The following is a 9,753-nucleotide window of genomic DNA, read 5'->3' on the forward strand; positions in this document are numbered from 1 at the left end:
TAACTACTGAAGTTTGCCCTCCTGTTATTGGATTATGTTAAATAAAGACAAGTGAGTATAACCAGCAGAGCTACTGCATGTACTACTACTCCTATCACTTCCATTGCAGCGTAGAGTCCGATCCCTCCTGAAATGTCTGGCTGTGGACTCTCAGTCGGTCTCTGAGGTTGGGAGTGATCAGCAGCTGCTGTAAAGGACAAAACATGAAGGTGATTTATGGAAATAGAAAACATTTCCCTCATCATTAGCAGCTGTTAGTAATTCTTCATCTGCTGTCAGAGAAACTGTTGTTCTGCTGCATTTTGTCTGTTTTCTCTTCATTTGCTTTGAGTTTTGGATTTTGTGTTGACAGCTGACAGAATAAAATGTTGTGGATACTGTTCATATGTATGAGTCTATATGAACAACACAACAACACAAACAGAGACTGTTGGTTCTCAGCTACTTTAAACTCTGAGCTGGATAAACTATGTTAGTTCTGTAGTGGTTCTTCATGGCTAACTACTGGAACATCTGAGCTTTAAATCTCATGTTAACTCTCAGCAGGAAAAAACTCCAAATGAACAAGAACCAGCAGTAAAAATCTTAAGGACATTAAATCCACGATGTGAACTCACCAGTGACGCTGAGTCAACATCTTCCAAAGCTGAAGCCACAATCAGTCTTCACTTCACACACATACAGACCAGAGTCCTCAGTCCTGAGCCTGGACACATGAAGTCTGATTCGTCCTTCTCTGAGGACGTCTTTGTCACTCTGGACTCGTCCTGCAAACTGTTCATCCTGAGACTCTGACACCTCAACACCTTCATGAACATGATACAGGAATAAGACTCTGTGATCAGTTATCAGGTTCCAGATGATATACAGGGAGCTCCAGGAGCTGTCAGGTTTGGTTGTGAACATCCACTCCAGAGTGATGTTGTGCTTCTCCTCTGCCTGATAGGAGCTCTGTGGCACATTCACTTCAAATGTTGCTGCTGAGGAGACAGAGAGGGAAAGAGAGGAGCAGACACTCTTTCATATGTGATAGCAATAATCTGCATTATCTAAGCAAACACAGAAGATGATCAAAGCAAGGCCGTAACTACCATAGAGGACACCAAGGTCGTGTCCTGTATTTAAAAAAAAAAAATGTTTTGCTTAAATTGTGGTGATTTTATATTTGAATAGCCAAGAGTAGCACGACTGTTTAATAGAACAGTGGCCCAGTTTGGGCATATGTGCTGCGCGTCATCAACATCATATGGTCTATATGGTAACTACCACACACATGTCGGACTTCAGTCACTGGAAGAGGAGCACATTAAACTAAAAATGTAGGTGGAGAGCAGTTTAAGTGGTAGATGACTGTGAGAAAAAAATGCATTTTAATGTGGAGATATTTTTTTGCAGCCCAGCTTACTACTCAGATAGGAAGGACACATCAAATCAAAGTTTCATTTTGGTTAAATTTCCACCGGTTGAGTCAACATTCATTTTGCGACTGATTGAAAATTAAAAGTTTATTCAGTGTTGATTTCCCAATGTTGGATGCTGAACCTGTTATATATTTCTGCCGGATGCCGGAGCACAACGCAGGAACACTGCACAGAGCAGGTCGTGCCGGACAGGAACTCGTATGCAGAAACAAAATAAAACATCCGGTTAATTTTCAAAATAATAATAAATACTTTTCTGTGGTAACTTGCCCTTACTTCATGAGTCACCATAATGGTCCTTCAAAAAGCCTAATTTTTACCTCAAATTTCAAAAGCTCCGCACTGCCCAAGGTTTTTTAAGATTTCTGACACATCTGAAAATATGATGATGAAATGGCGTCTTGTTTTTTATTTCTATCAGTTTAGTATTTGACTGTGTTTATAGATTCAAGAGTTTTATTTGTCACATACATAATCATACATAATACATTGTGCAGTGAAATTTTCTTTTTACCTGCTACCAAGAATTAAGGATAAGAATTTAAATAGAAATATGTCGAATAAAAAAAAAACCGTGGCACAGTAATTCCACACAAAACAGTAAAATAAGAAAAATGCTTCAGTAAAAGTGTAGGATATTAAAATAAAAGTGTAAAAATTTACAATACTAACAAAATTATTGATATAAGCATTAAGGTGCAGGTGAGTGAGATAGTCGAGTTTTTTATATTCTTCACTAAAGGGAAAACAGGATAGGGAGGAAAAGGCTGAGCCAAACCAAGCTCATCTTTGGGCCAAGCAGCAAGAAGAGGAGCAGAGATAGAGGGAGAGCAGCTACTAGAAAAGGAAGAGACTATGCCAGACCTGTATACGTTTTAAAAGTCAGCTGTTTAATGCATGATAATTGAAGTATTGTGTAAGATTATAATAGAAATATGTTCAAAAGCTGGTTTTCCTTAAGAAGAGTGAACAGATTAGGCACTATCATCAACATGATAGTGTAATAGGGCTTGGGTATCTATTTTAAATACTGAAGGAAATATGAAGCATTTGTTTACAGTATATTATCCCTCTGTCCCAGGACAATTCATTCCTTTTTATTCCTAATTCATGACTTGATGAAATTCATTCTCCAGTTTTAAATCATTTAGGATGAGGCTGATGTTCTCTGATAACAAACAAAACAAATAAACCTAAAGGTCATTATGATGTTGTTATTGTTCCTTTAAGACTCTGAAAATGGACAGATTTAAATAATGGAATTAAAAAAACTTCCAGGGGAGCCGGCCCCTGAACCCGACTAGAAGTTCTGACTTATGACCTCAGTATTTTTTGGGCCCTGGTGGTAGTCCACTTCCAGCTCCACCTCCACCTCCACAGCCCTTGAAGAAGGCTCCGTACCCCCCATGCTCCCCGGGCGCTGTAATTGGCTGCCCCACCGCTCCAGTGTATGGCATCTGTCTCCATGAGTGTGTGACCCTGTGCATGTGTGTGTTCAACAGGTGCCAACCTGGATGAGTCAGATGCAGAGGAGTAATATTAAATTAAATAATTTTAGTTATTTACATTGATCCTCTATCAATCAAATGGTTATTAATATGGCATGAGACTAAAGTGAAAGAAAGTTTACCAGTTTTGACAATAATTAAAACCAGATTCATTCTGCGGGAGGCTCCCTGGGGTTGTAATTCCAAGACAGTTTCTCCTGAAATGCCTCAAGTCAAGATAAAGCACAGGTCTGCTACTCAGGCTTTGTGGACTCTTCTTTTATAACAAACCTTTACACAGAAATCTGTGAAAATGTGGTTCCTCCTCTCCAGTACCCCCGAATAGACCTTACCAGGGAGGCTGAGGAGTGTGATCCCGTTATTCCTGTCTGACACACATATTCTTACAATTTGAATTTATTGAAGTCTGTTAAAAATGAGAAATGTGTTTTTATGTCCAACAACGTTCTTTTAAATATTTGATGCTAATGATAAAAGCTCCATGATGTCAGATTTTATGTTCAAAGCAGAACATGTGAAACAGCATAAAAAGTGAACGTTGACTTAACAGCATACATGTGTAACTGTGCTGTCGACACAGTGATGTAAACACCAGATAAAGAGAGAGAATGAGCTTTTTACTGTCGGACTGTGTTGACTAAAGTGAGGACAGAAAACAACAGACTGAGCGAACAAAGAGAAAATCAGGAGCCTGCAGGGAAATCTTGCCCCACAGCTGAAAGTTTCTCCTTTAAACAGAGAAGTTTCAGTATTTTTCTGTTTTCACCACACTGCTGAATGAGTTCAGGTGTTGATGCTGATCAGTGTTTCCTGAATCTTTCTGTTCTGTTGAAGAGTACTTTTTGTTGTGAATGATGTTGTCAGATTGGTGAATAAAATCTACTCTTTGGTCCACCGTCTTTATATAGAAAGTCCAAGATCTTTAATCCTTCCGCAGGCAAGAGGAAACATGGCTCTGATGAGGCTAAAGAACACGAGCAACAATTTACTAAAAGTTTATTGAACTTTTTGCATCGTTTCTTTCCAACAAATTGTCACAGTCTGCTATAGAAGTTTATGTTATGTCAGTTTGTTTAATCATGGTTTCAGTTATGTTCTAGTCCTGTTTTTCCCCTGCCACCTCAGTTCACTCAAGTCACCTGGTTAATTGTTCACAGCTGCACCTCATTCACTGATCACTCCCTCCACAGTATTTAGTCTTCTGGTTTCCTTTCAGTCACGGCAGAATCCTTACCTCACTATCCCTTCATTCTTCCATGACACAGATAAGTCTTGTTTTGTTTCTCATGGTTTTGTTATTTAATAGTTTAGTGTTTTTGATAATCCGGCTCAGCTGCGTTTTTTTTGTTCTTGCTCCTTGTCCCCTTTTTTGTTAATAAACCTTGTTCCGTTTGAAAGAACTGCATCTGGGTCCTACCTCTCCGAACCGTGACACAAATACTCCTGCAGTTAAAGTGTTCCACACATACGTTATCTAACTTTTTAAACAAAATCACATGTTTACATATATTTAATTTCTATTGAGAAATGCAGCAGAGCACCAGAGTTTCCTCATGTGTAAGAGGATGGAGGTGAGTTTGATGGGTCAAACACACAAAAAACACCTGAGCAGTCAGATCAAGCAGCTTTAAGCAGCTTGGTGGTTTTACTCTCTTTGGCTCCACTTTCTCAAGATGTCCTCTGCTGCGTCCAGAGTGGAGTCCTCCTGTTAGACACTAATTCATATGCTGATGTACATTCCAGCTGTCGTGACACTAAACAGGGAAACTCATCTTTTAACACCAGTAAAATCTATTCATGGTTCAAATATTTTGACCTGTTTTGACTCCCCCTGTAAGCATGTAGTGTTCTAACCCTTCACACTGTGCGGTCAATGCTTGTTCCTTTCAAAAAGGAGTGTATCAACTCTATGTAAGCACAGTGCATAAATATGTACAATAAAAGGGGAAATCAAACCCTCAACAATATCAAAAATACCTTCTTTGTCTTTGGAAGAATAACTTTTGAAGAAAATGACCTTTTAATTGTTTCTTATTTTGATAAAAGAATCCAAACAAGTGCGTAATTTTTTTTTTCGAGTTTTATTTTCTTTAAACACATAAATCAATGTAATAATAATTTGTGTAGGATCTTATTCATATTCTTATTTGAATGACACAATAATGCTCTGAACAGATGTGAGAACAATGCACTGATACTTTCAGTCAGTGCAGTTGTTCAGGATGAAAAGATAGAGCCGTACAAAAGATAGATACATTTGAAGTATTTTTATTGATGTTACTGTAACAGGATGTATAGAGATTTCATTGGGTGACTAGTCTTGAGAGCGAAACTAAACGCTGCTGCTACTTTCTCTCTTGATGTTGTTGTCTTTGTATTGTCGGCGATGTTTAGGCGTCATATATTTTTTGAAGCGCCTCCACATTGAAGGCAGCTCTGGTCTTTCTTCTGAGGGGTTAAACTTGTCCACTGCTTGTTCTGGTGCTGCAAGTTGAAGAGACAAGTCTTCTGTGGCATGTGAGGGGTTTGATGTTGGAGAGTCCTCTGACTGTTTAGAGGCTGGTTCCATTTCGATGACAATGAAAGTTCTTTCTTGATTTTGCTTTGGAAGTGGTTCCTGGACAACGATCGGTGATGAAATGTCCTCCGTGTCTTGAGGTTCCTGCATGACTTCAGGCTGGTCGTTCTTTATAATGGTCTCTAGCGTCTTTTTGTTTTTGCGCCGACGCTTTTTAGAAGAAACTTTCTCTTTTGGTGGCTCTGAGACATCTTTTGGTTGTGGGACTAATTCCATTTCGATGTCACTCACCAGCTCTGGGACCACGTCTGGTTGTGGCACTCCAGCCTGATGAGCCAAATCTAATGGAATCACTTCCTGTGAGTCTTCAGAAGCCCTTTCTATTTCCTTTTCTTCCACGGGTTCAGAAATCTTCTCTGGTTCCTGGACAACGAAAGGTGATGAAATGTCCTCCGTGTCTTGAGGTTCCTGGATGACTTCAGGCTGGTTCTTTACAATGGTTTCTGGCATCTTTTTGTTCTTGCGCCGACGCTTCTTTGATGTAACGTTCTCTTTTGGTTGCTCAGAGATCTCTTGTGGTTCTGTTTTGTTGACTCCATCCACTTCTGGATTCGATACTTCCACTTGTGAAGCCAGCTCTTCTACAATTATGTTCTTTGGTGGAAGACATATCTGATCTAAATGGAGTTCTGGGAGGATGTACGGCTCTGTTTTTTCTTCTGGCTTGATGATGACGGATAGAAATACAGCCTTCATAAGTTCTGCCACCTTCTTTTCCTGTGTCTTTGTTTCCTCCTCCTGTGCCTTTAGTTTGGAGGCAAGATCAATATTGGAGGCAGTCTTTTCTTTGAGTTGTTCTTTCAAGCTCTCTACCTCTTTTACAACTGACTGATATTCAGTTTCAGATGCTGGTGGTTTCAGTGTTTCAATCAATTGTGCAATTACGTCATTGCATTCCTTGAGCTCCTGCTCACACTTTTCACGGAGATGACGCTCACACTTCAAACAGTTTTCCAGGTCCTTCAGTTTTTCCTCAGAAATGGAGCAGCTATTCTCTGCTGCGACTCTTCTGTCTTTTTCTCGTGTCAGAAAGAAATTCTTTTTCAGCAGCTTAGTCCTGACAATATCCATCCGATGGTATAAATAGTTGATCTTGTCCTTATTATGTTGGTAAGATTCCTGTAATTTTTCTGATCCATAATCTTCGTCGGCTGCAGAGGCATTAGAGGGAATCTCCTCGCTTTGTGAAATTGGAAACTTCCACGTGACGCGACGTACTTTGGAGGCCTGGGGATGATCCTGCACCAGCTGGACGTCCTCGGAATGAGGAGTCACAGCCGCAGCAGAGACCTGGGATTGTTCCTTTTCCAACACGTCCAACATTTCTGATCTGTTGGTGGGTTCCTCCAAACTTTCATTACTGCCAAAAGTAATGTTATATTTGTAGGACGCCTGAGATTGTTCTTTTTCAAACAGGTAATTTTCTAGGCTTGATGTTAAAATTTCTCGCCTGTTGCTGAGTTCCTTATAACTTTCATTACTGCCAAAAGTAATGTTATATTTGTTGGAGGCCTGGGCTTGTTTGTCGGTTTGTGAATTTGGAAACTTCCACGTGACGCGACGTACTTTAGAGGCCTGGGGATGATCCTGCACCAGCTGGACGTCCTCGGAATGAGGAGTCACAGCCACAGCAGAGACCTGGGATGGTTCTTTTTCCTCTTCGTCATTTACTTTTTGAGGAGACAGGTCATTTTCTGACTTGTTGGTGGGTTCCTCATAGCTTTCATTATCGCCAAAAGTAATGGTATATGTGTAGAAATCCTCAGGTAAATCGTCCTCTACCATGTCACACCACTGAAGTGGAGCAGATGATATCTTGGTTTGACTCATTTTGCTTGTTGTTGTTAAGAGTTTGTCAAAATTACTATTTAAGATAGTAACTAAGTGTTGTTTTTAAGAGTTTGTCAAAATTACTATTTAAGATAGTAATTGAGTGTTGATTTTTTAGACGATGTGAAAACCGTTTGCTGAGACTTTCAAATTTGCTTTGAAAACTGGACGTGTTTCTTCAGATAAACTCCTGACGAACTGTGAAAAAGGAGTGAAAATGTCTGGCCTATATAACATTTGTGATGTCAAACAACATCAGTGGTGACATCAATTGTGATGTCATCATCAGTGATGACCAGAAGACCAGAAGAGAGATTGTGATGTCATCAGTGATGACATCACAATTTAGTGATAAGACTAAAAAAGAGCAATGGCGTTCCGTTCTCAGCCACCATCTTGTGTGTTGTTTTGCTCTCTTGTTCAGTTTTATGATTATATATTTTTAAACTTTTTTTCTGTGAAATCTCAAAATATTATTGTCCAGGTCAGTTTTAATGCATTCATTGTATGTTATGGTACTCACGACTGCTTTCTTCATGCCTCCACTGGAAAATTGGACCTCATTGTGTGATGATCTGCAGGTTTGAAGGCCTCTGTTCTGTCTCTCTTCTGGTCTGTGATTCCAACCACAGATTCTGAATGGAATTGAAGTCCGGATTCCAGAATGTTGATTTTTGTTCTCTGTTAATCACTTGACGACTTCAGCTGAATACTTCATGTCACTGTCACGTTGGAAGGTCCACTTCTGCCAGTTTTCAGCAACCAGTGTAATGTTTCCCACTAGCAGTGTTTTCCAAGACAGAATAATGTCAGTTTTTAAAATGTTTCCAAAATAAACCTTTTTCCACATTCAAACTGAAGCAGACACCCTTTCCACTTTTAAGATTAGGCTTAAAACTTTCCTTTTTGATAAAGCTTATAGTTAGGGATGGTTCAGGTGATCCTGAAACATCCCATAGTTAAGCTGCTATAGGATTAGACTGCTTGGGGTCATCTGTCACACCTTTCCTCACTTTGCTCTCTTTTTCCCCATTTAAAAGAGCCTCAAAATAAAAGTGATATTTAGGTGGCTACAATAGAATAGAATAGAATAGAATAGAATAGAATAGAAAAATACTTTATTCATCCCTAATGAGGGAAATTCAAATTAGTCAAGTAGCTCATTAAAATATAAATATTTACAATGATTGTATATTCAACAACAACAACAATAAAGATTATAATAATAATAATAATAAATGACTAATTAAATAAATTTGAGAAGAACATGTCAGCAGTCGCTGTTAAAAAGCCTTATGGCTGTGGGGACAAAGGACCTCCTGAACCTCTCAGTCCTGCAGCTCAGTGAGATGAGTCTCTCACTGCAGCTGCTCCTCTGTCCTGCCAGGATGCTGTGGAGAGGATGTTTATTGTTCTCCAAAACAGAATATGATTTCCTCCTCATCCGTTGCTCCACCACAGCACTGAGAGGGTCGAGCCTTCTGCCTACCACAGAACAAGAATTTTTCACCAGTTTGTCCAGGCACCTACAGTTTTGTCTTAAGTGCAACTCCCCCAGCAGACAACAGCATTGAACAGTGCATTGGAGTGATCAAACATGCATATCATATCTCTACAGACATGAGCCGTCTCAGGAAGAAGAGACGGCTCAGGCCCATCTGAACACTGAACGCTAAGGACAAACTTTTTCCTTTGCGCCTTTGATTATGAGCGAATATATCCAACTAATGTGTGAGTCATTTTGTCATTATCACCCGTCTTGCATGGGTACTGTACTTTTCAGCAGCATTAGATTTCTAAGATAATGCGTCATTTGGAAGGTCAGACATGATAGTTTGCAGTATATTGGGTCCAAACTCTCTATCAAGGCAGACAGCATGAAGGTATGTTTACAGACTGTGTTTGGATCTAAATGTGTCTTTATTCTGTATGAACCTGACATTGTCTCACTGCTCTTTGTATCAATAATGCAGATCAGGACCACTGAGCTCCTGCACGGAATCCCTGATTGTTCAGCAAACATTTAAAGTCACAGTGAACATTCCCGGCTTCCCCAGTTGTCACTGTCAAGTACAGTCAAATGTGCTAAAGTTGATGTTTTCTTGGCACATTTACTTTTCACCAGGGGAGAAGGGCTGCTGAGCAGAATTTTTACTTCCATAAAGATTCAAGTTACATACACATAATTAACCTCTTAATAGAGTTAATTAATAATTCATGTATTACTTCAGAAAATTCCTAAGATTGCTGCAGAGCAGCATGATTCTCCAGAGAAACCTCATCTGAGCTGCACTGTCACCACTCCTGCAGCACTCTCTCCAGAAGATGGAGACCTTGTGCCAGTGTAGAGATTCCTGCCCGAGCACCAGAGATATCACAGTTAAAAATCTCAGATGATAAGGAGTTGTTGGTGAAA

The sequence above is a fragment of the Leuresthes tenuis genome, unplaced genomic scaffold (genome assembly GCF_036924035.1).
Source record: "Leuresthes tenuis unplaced genomic scaffold, fLeuTen1.0.hap1 SCAF_17, whole genome shotgun sequence".
Lineage (NCBI taxonomy): Eukaryota > Metazoa > Chordata > Actinopteri > Atheriniformes > Atherinopsidae > Leuresthes > Leuresthes tenuis.